Here is a 14,037-nt window from a genome sequence, read left to right as displayed (position 1 = left end):
TATATATATATATATATATAATATGAATATATATATATATATATATATATAATATGAATATATATATATATATATATATATAATATGAATATACATGTATACATATATATACATAAATCCATATATTCACAAACATACGCGTATGTGTATTTATATATATATATATGTACAGAAGCATACACATGAATCCATATGTTTATACACATATGGAAGTGTGTATACATACATACATACATACATATTCATATACAAGTACGTGTGTGTTTGTGTGTCTTGTCGCCACTGATTGTCTCTTCGTGGAACATTGCTCACGGCTTCTTTACATCCAGATGGTAAACGGATAAGCATTGTGTAAAACAACTGCAATCTATAGTGAGCGTTTTATAAGTCTTTTATTGTACTAGTCAATTGAATACATATTTCTTTCTGTGATGTATGTATGCATGTGTGATGTGATATTGTATTGTAGTTATATACTTTCGTACTTTTTGATATATATATTTAAGTGTTTCTACTGCAACAGAATATGATGTGGTCTTTTACAATATAACAGCGCTCTTTCGCTGGAATCTATACAACTTCAAGTGCTTGGATTCGTGTGAATTTCTTTGTATATGGATAAATGTGCGCGTGTGAGTGTGTGTGTGTGTGTGTGTGTGCGTGTGTGTGTGAGCGCATGTGTGTGTTCTATTTTTAAAATGCAGATGGTAATGTTTAGGTATGTGTTTAGATCTGTGTGCATGTGTGTGCGTGTGTGAGAAATATGTATGTGTGTACGTGTATGTGTGTGTGTGAGTGCATGTGGGTGTTCTATTTTTAAAATGCAGACGGTAATGTTTAGATATGTGTTTAGATATGTGTGCATGTGTGTGCGTGTGTGTGTGTGTGTGTGTGTGTGTGTGAGAGAGAGAGGGGGGGAAGGAGGGAGAGATGGAGAAAAAGAGAGAGAAATAGAGAATGCATGAGTTTCAGCAACTTCGAAGAGAGAAACTTCGTTTCCGCAACTTATTTTCAAATTTCTCTATTCGATCCAAAACAAACATATGTGTGTTTTTGTGCATGTATGTTATTGTCTGTATATGTGTTTATGTATCTATGTGTGTATGCATCTATATATGTTTGTGTTGGGGGCATGCCTCAGTTATAATTTTATCCTGAATGTTAGTATAAGTAGGTGATGTTAACAGGAATATCTTCTAATGAACATTTACCTGGTGACTGAGCCGTTGTAGAAGTGAATTTCACTTGAATTATTACAGAATAACTATCACACACGGTAGATAAGTAAAACCAGAGTCCGGATGGAAAGTTAATTCTTTATGAGATCATTTGTGGCTCCGGCTTAAGACATGATGTACCTACCTCATTGTTAGGATGTTTGTATCTGCACACACAAAAAAATTTTATCATTTCTATAACAACGAAACGGCTGGTACTAGATTTGATATCTTAACTCCTTAATAAATTGTTCAAGTAGTTATTTATATAGGCACTGGCACAGCTGTATGGTTAAGAAACTCACTTTGCAACCACGTGGCTTCGGGTTCAATCCCAGTGTGCAGCACTTTGAGCAAGTGTCTTGTACTATAGTTCCGGGACAATTAAAGTCTTGTGAATGAATTTGGCAGACGGAAACTGTGTGGAAATCCGTCTTGTGTGTGTGTGTGTGTGTGTGTGTGTGTGTGTGTGTGTGTGTGTGTGTCCGTGTTTGTACCCCCAACCACCGCTAGACAACCGGGCTGGAATGCCTATGTCTCCGTAGCAGTTAGGCAAAAGGGACCGATGGAATAAGTACTGGGGTTAATTTGTTCGACTAAACCCTTCGAAGCGGTGCTCCAGCAAAGCCACGGTCCAATGACTAAGACAAGTGAAAGCTAAACGATAAATCCTACACGTTGACTACTTGAACAATTGTCATCTACACGTTACTACGAAAGCATGGTTATTAAGCTGACTATATCAATAATTGTGAGTATGAATTGCTATAATCAATGCTCAATTCTTACTCATTTGTATGAGTTCACCAAAGATATTCTCCTCCACATTTTCTGACGAGAATATTTATATTTAAGTGACAGCTAATCTCAACAGAACATATTACTTCTCTCTTTCTCTGAGAACAAGCTATTTAATAAAAGTTTTGCGCAAAATGGAATTTAATGTTTTATTTATTTTAGATATTGATTTTCAGCCGGTTTCTATAAGTTTACGACAGACATAACCAACTTCGTTCCAGTAGCAGCGTTATAAAGAGATGTTTTTGTTGTCGTGGGGCTGATAAGTTTATTATAAGAAAGTGAGTGGACACTATGCTGAAAAATTCATTGTAGCGTGTATTTCACTCAGCACAATGCCCTCATTACTATCATTCTTGTTTTGCTCTGATTCGGCTTTGTTTGGTCAGGCCAAAAATAGAAGGAGATCCAGATATGGCTATTTTATCTTTTATGCAGAGTGTACACTGTCCTATCTCCTATTCATTTTTTAAGATGGCACGATATAATATGAGGGAGACTTGGCTGCTATATTTAGCAGATTCAGCGACCTTTCATTGGTTCATTAACTTGCTTATACTCTAAAGAAAGGCATGAAAGGCACAGAGTCTCGTTTTCCTTTGTGAATCTGATTCGTAATCTGTTTATAATTAGCAAGTATTTAGTGGTAGGAATAATTGATACAGAAGGCAATCTAACCAAATGTCTTGAACCCCCTATTGTCTGAGTTTGGTTTACAACATTTCAGAATCAATCAATCAATAAATAAATACAAGCAATATAAATATACTGAATTCGATTATGACTTTCTCCTACAAAACTATTCCAAAATACACTGTAGTGGGCAGGCAGTATCATAAGAAGGCCGTCTGTTTGTATTAGTCTTGTTTATTGAGATACAAACCTATATTTTCTAATCTTAAATCTTTCCTAATTCGACTCGCTTTTATTCTTCAAAGTGCTTTAAACAAAATACCAATCGAGAATTGGGATCGATATAATCGACTGTTCTCCCTTGTTCTACAAAAAAAAAGATCAAAAGACTAGTTGCCCGTTAATGATACCGCTGATCACTGAAAGATGAAACAATTGACTGAGATAAATAGCAAGGAACATGAAGAAAAAGTTGTATAAAGTTTTCATATTTACAAATATTTCCATTACCTTAATGTTTGGTGGCCTAAGGGTTTCTAGCGAAAGAAATACTGACTCCCTAGATATGACGCAAATTCCAAAAGAAGTAGATAATCTATCTAGATATTATATTTACGATCAGTGAAGTTATATAGAATATAGTGTCATTACCAAGGAAAGAACCACTACGCAGTCTCTTCGCTGGTTATGTTGTTGGCACTCCGTCCCTTACGACGTCGAGGGTTCTAGTTGATCCGATCAACGGAACAGCCTGCTCGTGAAATTAACGTGCAAGTGGCTGAGCACTCCACACACACGTGTACCCTTAACGTAGTTCTCGGGGATACTCAGCGTGACACAGTGTGACAAGGCTGACCCTTTGAAATACAGGTACAACAGAAACAGGAAGAAAGAGTGAGAGAGAGTTGTGGTGAAAGAGTACAGCAGGGTTCGCCACCATCCCCTGCCGGAGCCTCGTGGAGCTTTAGGTGTTTTCGCTCAATAAACACTCACAACGCCCGGTCTGGGAATCGAAACCGCGATCCTATGACCGCGAGTCCGCTGCCCTAACCACAGGGTCATTGCGCCTCCACTTTGGCTGGTTAAAAACAGCAGCTAAATCTCCTTCAAGTCACGCCAACCCGACTAACAAAAGGGGAATGACACATTAGTTAATGTAAATCTAGATGAAGAAAAAATAGCAGTGCCCCAAATATTAGGAGGCTAAACAACAAACACAGTAACATCTGTCAGTCTAGTCGCTTTATGATAAAATCAATTGATTCGTTAATAAGACGCTATTAATGGCATATGCTCAGCAGCCAATCAGTTAATTAATCATACATTTCTCGCTACAGTATAAGTATATATAGTTAAACCAAATATGTTTACATATATAATAGTGATAAAAGGTTTTAAGAGTTCTTATCTTTTGATTATGAAAGGAGGCGTTATTATTCATTAGGTTGTATATGAAACTGAAATGATTATCGTCATAGAATGATTAATAAACATATGCGCATTTTCTTTCTTGAAAACAAGAATAATATCTAACAACCATGATCGTGTAATCTCTGTTTCTGTCTCTATAGTTTTCTTTTTGCGTCTCTCTCTCTCTCTCTCTCTCTCTCTCTCTCTCTCTCTCTTTCTCTATGTGTGTGTGTGTGTAAAAATGAAAAAAGCATAGAACACTTACATTCAGAATTCTGAGTTTCTCGACAGTGATTTTATTCGATACTCATGAAAGTGTTTCATGTCAGTTATTAGAATGATTTAGTCCACTATTTCCAGTGATATTAAGATCTACTCTTTTGTTGTTACACACTTGGTTTTTCGATATATAAAGTAAGTGTGCGTGTGTGTGTGTGCGTGTGTGTGTGTGCTCGCGCATATAGACAGGCAGACGGATGCATGGATGCATGGATGCATGGAGCCAGGTCTAGATTTAAAATACATTCATTTCAGTAGAAAATAGCAATAGAGATGTAAACGCCATAAAAGATGACCACACACACTGAGTCCCGATTTCGAATCATTTCTCATTTCGTAGAGAATTTTCATGGGAAAGGCATAAACATTACAACACCAATTGCCCCAAACTTAGATTTAGGTTTCAATACTATCAAGCAGGAGTCAATTAAAAAACGGAATAAATACAATGTATCTTGTCTGATATGTAACAAGTCAATGCAAATCACGACTGAAAACGGATGTATAGCCAAATGCTCCTCAGACACCATTTTACAGTTTAAAATGATGACATATTGGGAAATGGAGTTGCGGGATAATACCTAAAGGTGGGATAATCACTGCTAGAACGTCTTTCATGTAGTCCGGAGGTTGACCCCCATGTGTGTGTATCTCTATGAGTGTGCATATGTATGTGTGTACTTATATACAGTACAGTACTGTTTCTACTTCGCGGATGTTCACCTATCGCGGTGATCTTTGGAACGTAACACACGCGATAGTCGAGGGATTACTGTGTGTGTGTGTGTGTGTGTGTGTTTTGCAAGATTCTTGATGTGAAATCGTGTGTTGAAACAAAATTTTGTTGTCTTGGGAGAGTCATTACCATAATACCACACGCATGTTATTATCGGCGAAATGACTCCCCCATTACAACACTATGTGCGTGGGTATATATATATATATGTATATATATATATGCGTGTGTGTGTGTGTGTGTGTGTTTATACATACGTTTATGATCCATGTGTGTATGTATGAATGCATGTACGTTTGTATATGCTATGATTGTCTTAGTTCAAAAATGAAGACCATTTCAAGAAGAGAGGACTACTTTAAAACGTGGATTAAAATCACTTAAACTTCACTCCATAGGCACATAGACCATCAACGGCTTTTCTCCACTGTTCTCGACTCTGGGCTATACTGTCCTTCCTGCTTCATACATCATCATGATGTTCCTTGATGTGGAGTATGCTTTACGTGTGTGTTTGTGTATGCGCGTAAATGTGAGAGTGGGGGCTTGGATGTGTGTGTGTGTGTGTCCTAGTCTTAGACTGGATGAATATATTCAAAATTCATAAAACAGGACGCAATAAGTTTTACCTCCGACCACAAATTTACAGACAAAATAATTTACTGAAGAAACAGAACGACAAAAGCCTTGTCATACAAATGAAACCACAAAACTGCAAGTCACAGAACGTAATTTAAACAATTGATATAATATACAAATTTTAATACAAACACGAAAGATGTAAACTTCATTACCCAAACTGTTACATCAGACGTTTACTGCAGTTTCTCATTTCGCTGAAAATCCATGGCAGAGGATTACATTTGTGGCATATATATCGCCTGTAATTTTTATCGCCAGCTAATTTCATCGCAATGTAATTGTTACATCACGAGCCAATGTATCGTCGGTGAATTCATCGTCGTCATTTTTACAGGCAGTGTACGTACATCACTAAAATTTATTTGAAGCTTTTTATTCCAAGTATAAATACGTCCTATTTCATAAACAATGAAAAAGAATTTCAACGGCAAAACCTTCCTTCCTACGATGTAGAAACTTCAGAAAACTCGAAAAAGAAAACTCAATAAGAAACCAAGTAATAATCAAACAGTATATCTAAATCACAGGAAAATATAAACAGAGGAAAGAAGATGATGCATCAGAATCGTAAACTAGTGGATTATTTAAGAGGCATTATTTATAATCTGTCTTTTTACGACGTTTCTTCTCTTCTCCGATTAAAACCAGTTTATCTTCTCACTGCTTTTTTAATGATTCTAATTTAAAATTAACTTTGTTTAGGGTTTTTTACTATTGTATTGAGTAAATTGGATATTGATATTGATATTGTTTTGCTTTGAATTTCTATTTCATTGTAAATAAAATGTGACGTATTTACTCTGTGAATAATGTTTAGCGATGTATATACTCTGTGGATCAAAAATTATGACGACGAATTTAACAGCTCTGTATTAGTTTGCAATGTAATTGAATTGAAATGAAGCTGACAGATAATAAAAAATATGGATCACTTTTTAACAGTTACATAACGCAAGTAATCAGAACTTAACTGTTTAATAATTTTAAATCTAACAATGATGATTTTTTATCTTACAATGTAATATAATGTTTTTAATACTTACGAAGATCAAACTTGCCTTTCACCAACAGAGAGAGTGAGAAAAAGAAAGAGAGAAAGAAGCTGTATCATTTATCTTTTGATTGTTTGAACTGTATATATGTATTTATAATATTTATGTCATTGTTCAGTTTTATTTCAAGATTTCTTGCCAACAGAGAAAGAGCTGGTTTCTAACCTAGATCCAAGGCTCTTTCATTGGAATTTCAACATCAACAATAGGCTATTTTTGTTTTTTTGTTTGTATGTATGTATGTATGTATGTATGCCATTATTCAGTTTTATTTCAAGATTTCTTGTCAATAGAGAAAGAGCCGGTCTCTAACCTAGATCCATGGCTCCTTCAATGGAATTTCAACATCAGCAACTGGGTATTATTCTATGTATGTATGTATGTTAAGAAACTGCATACGATGGCACCTGTTTGTCCTACCAGCCAGGACAGCTGTGCAGTATGTAATAAAATGTGTAAAACTTTGGCTGGGTTTAAAAGTCATATAAAGACATCACATGGCATCAATAATGAATCATTTCAGTAAGGCTTTTTGACAATGGTGTTTCTCGTGTACCGAAGGTGCAGCATTGATGTATGTATGTATGTATGTATGTATGCATGTTTGTATGTATGTATATGTGCAGATTTGTATGTTTTGTTTTATGTATGTATTCTCATGCAGATAATTGCATATCTAGACATGTATGTATGTATGTATGTATATATACGTGCAGACTTGTTTGTTTTGTTTCATGAAGGTCTTCTCATGTATATACTTGCTTATCTTGACATGCTTATATATACTTAAATGAGGAACTTCTGGAAAGTTTACAGATTTTTACAGTTCCAGTGATGGATTGGATCTGTAGTCTTCGAATCAGCTTTATGTATGCATGTATGTATGTATGTATATGCGTGTGTGAATGTATGTATGACAGGCTTCCACGCAGCTTCCGTCTCCGTCTACCAAATTCACTCACATGGCTTTGGTCCGCCGAAAGCTATAGTAGAAGATTCTTGCTCAAAGTGCCACGCAGTGAAACTGAACCAGAAACCACATGGTTGCAAAGCAAGCTTATTAACCACAAAAATTGTGAAAAGAGAGCAAGGAAGCGAAAGAGAAAACAGAGAAACACATTCAGACATATAAGTTAACTGACAGACAGACAGTCAGACAGTCAGCTCTACAGACAGACAGGCAAACAGAGAGGAAAAGCACACCATTGGTCACTTACAGATTATTCTTGATTTCCAGGAAGAAATGAAGCAAACGTTGATTAATAATGAGACTAAGTGTGAAGTTAATCATTCAAACTTCATATACGCCCTTGCGAATAATGACGTATTCAATAATATCATTAATCGTGATAAGATTAATTGATCAAATTAATATTTTTAACAGAATAACCTAATTATTAATAATCATTAATCTATTATGTGGCATGACGTAGGTTGTATTAGTCTGTCTGAGTACATTGCTACTGGATATGAAAGAAATGAGTTCTATATGCGTATGTGTGTGTGTTTGTGTGTGCGTGTAAGTACGCATATATGTGTGTATATTATATATATGTATATATATATATGGAAAGAGAAAGATATAAATGATAGTGTATATGTTTGTGTACATATGTGTGTGTGTGTATATATATGTGTGTATGCAGATACAAATATATATGTATGTGTATATATGTATGTATGTGTGTATGCATATACATATATATATATATATATATATATATATATATATATGTGTGTGTGTGTGTGTGTGTGTGTGTGTGTGTGTGTGTGTGTGTGTGTGTCTATGTATGTGTATATTTATGTGTGTACGTATGTAGTCTATTAAAGCGAATGATTTCTTAGTTACCAATACATAGGGATCTAGCTTTCTTCTTAAATCACTAAAAAACTGCTCTTTTTATTTTGTTACGATTGATTAACTATTTCTTCTTGCTTGAAAATAATAATCAATTAATAAGAAGCTTCACTTTCATTGTTATAAGTTTATTAATTAAGAAAAAGTTTATGCGGTCTTCTGTATTAATATACAAATAAGTATATAAACAGAATGTTTTGTTAAATAGAAAGAAAAACATAATATTGATATTGATTAATAACATATTTGATATATATACGTATACAAGCGTGTGTATGTATACGTGTGTAGTTATGGTGCGCACTTAATATCATAAAGCAACCGGTATTATCTAAAGCAAGTGCTGAATATATGATGTAGAATCAAATATTGATTATTTTAAAAACTGGTCTCTTGGAAGTTTCCCTATAAATGGCTCATCAAACAGTGCTATGAAACCTGGTGTATGTATATACGTGAATATACATATATGTGTGTACACACCAAAGATCATTTCACATATGTTTCCCGTATTTTTAACTGATAGATCACTAGACCCAAGCTGCGTGAGTAAAATACACATATATCCTCCATCTTGGGATTGTATTTGTTCCTGTTCCGCCAAGTACAAAGCACTTTCACTTTTAAAAAGTTCAATAATTTAATAGTTTTTATATAAGAGTTATTTTCCATTCATTTTTGTAACTTTTAAGACTCGTCCACAGTGGGAGACAATCATAGTTCACGACAATCACTTGCTTACTGTAGAGCTATGCATGTTACTCATATATAGTACACATACAACGCATAATACGCAAACATATACAAAGTTACGTATGTATATGTACACATAAACACACACACACACATGTATCCACTCTCAACAGACCGGTCAAGTAGTTGCCAACTTGTTAATCTAATCTCACTTTCTCTCTCTCTCTTTCTCCCTCTCTCTCTCTCTCTCTCTCTCTCTCTCTCTCTCTTGCATATGTATATATATATATAAGCACTAATCAGATGTGAAAGGCAAAGAAATGTTAAATATTTCCGTAGTGGTTACAGCTGTTTCATAATTTACTCAACTGTTTTCATATATATATATATATATATATATATATATATATATATATATATATATATATATATATATATATATATATATATATATATATATATATATATATACATATATATACATATACATATATACATATACATATATATACATATACATATACATATATTATCTATACATGCACTATATGTGTGCGCGTGTGTGTATGTATACATATATACGCACATACACATACAATACAATCATATAGCTATATAGGATGTACAGAAGAGAAAATTAATCATCAGACCGCATTCCGGATGTACTTACCGTGAGTTCCGCTAGATTTTTTTAATCCACCATCTACTTTATTGATAGACAAACAGACAGACAGACAGACAAACAGATAGATAGATAGATAGATAGATAGGGAGACGGACGAATGGACAAACATACAGACAGCCAGACAAAGATGTACTTGGTCCATTGGGATTGTAATAGCGTAGAACAGAGATGGGGAGATAAACCTGACGCTGATGGTTATATATTCAACAAATGTCAGAGTAAAGGCTCGTCTTTGGGATGTAGTTTTGTTTGTAACGCAGTAACGGTGGAGTGGATAGAAGGAGAAAATAAAACATTAAGGTTTAAAAAAAAGTAATAAGCAGAAAATATTAAGAATGAAAATATAGGAGTTAAAATGGGAAAAATATATAGCATTAATGAAGAAATATATTGTCGTGAAAGGGTGGTGTGCTAACGTATACTATCAAATATGAAGTCAGTATAGTGCGTATGCATGGCTGGTTGTGGTAGGTCTTTATACTTCGTGTCTAAATTATATTGTATTGGTGAGACTGTTAAGATCAAGGTTGTTAAGTTATTTTTCCGGTTTAAAGTCAGTCTATAACCGTTATAGTTGAAAAGGTTGTGTGATGTAGCTAAAAATAGCTGCTTTGAGAAGCAATAGCATAATAAATCGTTAAGAATTATATTAACTTTTGAGTTGCTATGTGCTCCATTTAAATTATATAATTTTATATTTTATATCAAGCCTATTGTATAATTTGTTTTATAAGCAGTAACACATTGAAAAATACTGTTCAGGTTTTCTAGTTCTAATTTAATGGGTTAAGATTATATTAGTGACCAGCGGGTTGTATATTTAAGTGTACGTATACTTACGTAACCTTGTATTCCTCTGTGTGTGTCTTTTTGTATATTATATATGCATTGTTTGTGTAGTGTATGTACGTAATATACCCAACGTTACTGTAAACAAGTCATTACCTGCTTTGAGAACGTGTGTGTGTGTGCAGGCTCATTTTTCTTCATTCAATCAGTCTGCATATATTAAGTTACATCATTCTATACCTAGTTTTATCGAGTACATTAGTTAAATTCATGTTTTTACTATACTTTCCTGATGTATTTTGTAATACTACGACTATGTGGCAATGAAAATTGCTTCAAAATCACACGGCTTTGAGTTCACTTCCATTTTGTGTCACTTAAGCAAGCGTTCTCTTCTAAAGCTCCGGACCGACCGAAACTTTATGAAGGGATTTTGTAATCAGGAAGTGTACTAAAGCCTGTCAAGTGTGTGCGTGCGTGCTGCGTTTATCTCTCAACACTTTATCTCTCAGCATACCGGCGTTGGTATGTTTACGTTCCCACACCCTAACAGTTCTGCGAAAAGTCGATAAAATCTGCACCAGTCTTCAAATAAGTACTGGCGTCAGTTTGATCGACTGAACCCTTTAAAGCTATGACCCAGCTGATGGCCGCAGTCCAATGACTGAAGCAAGCAAATAAGTAAAACAGAAACAGAATAAATGAAATTTCGCGTTTGTATGTCTGCGTGTGTGAATGAGTTATGTGTTCGTAGGAAGTTCTTTGTAGAATATAAAAGCTGACGTATATCGGGAAGAAATAATATGGATACTTAAAAATTAGCTATAAATGGTGTTGAATTGGCAGAGTCGTTAGTGCGTCTGATGAAATGCGCTGTGGTGTTTGTTCCGGTTCTCTGCACCTTGATTTCAACTTTCCCTTTCGAAACACCTCCCTGCTATCAGATCTTCCATATAAAACAAAGAATGTGTAATTTTGTCTGTACCTAGATGTGATAGAATTCAAATGCTGAGCGAACCTTTCTTTGAAGTCATTGACTGTAAGTACTGTATGGTTACTCAAGATATTCAAAGTTGAGATAAAAAATGTGGGCTATAGGGAAATCTTATATATATATAGTAGTCTTTCCTTCTCACCTTTTTTAAAAGCACCATGTGGCCAACCAGTCTATTTGTATCATTTATTGTTTTCGTGTTGACCGCTATCGTTGTAGCTGCTCTTTTTACAGTCCCTGATTTGTATATTTTATGCAGCTCACGGTTTTTCATCATTCTAAAAATGTTTTAAAGGATTACTTTCTTTCTCACTACTCACTCTCTCTCTCTCTCTCTCTCTCTCTTCTTATCTATCTTTCTACCTCTCTATTATCGATCTTCTACTGCTCTTTCCGTTTACCTCTTCTTTTTTTTCCATAACAATATATCCTTGTTATATTTTCAAGTCCAAAAGATTACCTCTTTCCCATCAGCATTACTTCACACGAACACATTTAATTTATGTCCCTTTTCACAAGACATTTTTTCTGTTTCTACCTTTGCTTATGCGGCTTCTTCCCCCCCCCCCTTTTTTTGCTATATTTTCCCTATTCTCTTCACAACTCGTCTTTATTTACCGTCTAGTTTAGAGACCTCTTCTTTTCTCGTTATTGAATCTAACTCATTTTTATCTGTTGCATCCATCTTTCAAGTTCGCTCGTTTTTACCTCAGCAGATGTTCTTGCTGACAACACTAAATTGAAGAATATTGTCGTAGGTAGCGAAATGGCGGTGATATTTGGTTGATAACTGATGATTAATTTGAAGCTTACCCGCGTCTGTTATATGTTGTTTTCCTGCTATTCCGTACGTCCCCCTGCGCCAGATTATATACATGTGTGTGTGTGTGTGTGTGTTAAAGTGGGTGCAAGTATATACATACATGCATGTATGTATATAGGTATGCATGTATTATGTAGGTACGCACGCATGTATATATGCATGCATGTAGGTAGGTTGGTAGGTAGGTAGGTATGCATACATATATGTATGTATGTATAGTGCGATTTAAAAATTAAACTGCAATTCAAATAACCTGCATTTAGGATTCCTTGTGTATTTCTAAATATCTGAAAGGAGGCCGTGAGGAGGACGCATTGTTCTTTCTTATATATGTGTCTCTGTGTGTGCGCGTGTGTGTATCAGGATTACCTGAGTACGTAAGTATGTATTCCTATAAATATATAAGCATGTATACATATTGGCAAATGTGAGTATGATATGAAAACTAAAAGCAGTTTTATTTCTTTGCGGATTGTTTACGGTTGAGGGACAAAGCCTTGCAATTGTTTCTGCATGAATGCTCAGAAAGAACTTAGTTTTCCCACATATTTTCCTCTACCATATATATATATATATATATATATATATATATATATATATACACCTATAGTGTTTCTCTCTATCCTCGCATCTTCGAGTTTGTCTCTGCTGCATTGTCTCTATTTCTGTCAACACTATGCATGGATGTCGAACAACATTGCTTTGCCTGAATATTTCTAGATATAAGCATTAGTTGTTATTTGTGAATATTTGAATGTATGTATGCGCTCATGCAAGCACACACACACTCACACACAAATACACACATATGCAGTTGTACTCGCATATATATCTAAATATATACTCACATATATTCCTCCATATATATATATATAATACATATATATATGTGTGTGTGTGTGTGCATGTATCACTTTCTCTCCTCCTCTCCTTGTGTGTTTGTGTGTGTATATATTACAAATAAGCATTTAGTTGTTACATCTCTATTTAAAAAAACTGAGTACATACATACATACACACAAGCTAATATTTATAAGTGTCTCTCTGTGTTTGTATGCTTGCGTGTGTCTTAAAACTTGGTTTTATGGTCGACGATAGCTAGTCTAATATACCAACAAGTAAAACTGAGCTGGATAAGCACCAGCGAAGGCCTCGACAGGCAAACGTATATATGTATATGTGTGTGATGGGTGTGTTTGTCCCCATCATCATTTGACAACTAGTATTGGTGTGCATACGTCTCCGTTACTTAGCGGTTCAGCATAATAGACCGATAGAATAAGCATCAGGCTTTTAGTCAAGCGTATCTACTGGGGTGGATACGCTTGACTAAAATTCTTCAAGGCTGTACCACAATATGGCCGCACTCTAATGACTGAAACAAATAAAAAAGAAAAGACACACACACACACACATATATATATATAT

The 14,037-nt window shown here is 34.8% G+C and overlaps 1 protein-coding gene across 1 annotated transcript in view; it reads left to right on the top strand.

Annotated features, from left to right (window-relative positions):
• The window catches only part of LOC106882109 (tetraspanin-8-like), a 701,753-nt gene that overhangs the window by 680,360 nt on the left and 7,356 nt on the right, over nt 1-14,037 (top strand). The window lies entirely within an intron of this gene.

Source organism: Octopus bimaculoides, chromosome 4 (genome assembly GCF_001194135.2).
Source record: "Octopus bimaculoides isolate UCB-OBI-ISO-001 chromosome 4, ASM119413v2, whole genome shotgun sequence".
Taxonomy (NCBI): domain Eukaryota; kingdom Metazoa; phylum Mollusca; class Cephalopoda; order Octopoda; family Octopodidae; genus Octopus; species Octopus bimaculoides.
This window is presented reverse-complemented; position numbering and strand designations above follow the sequence as displayed.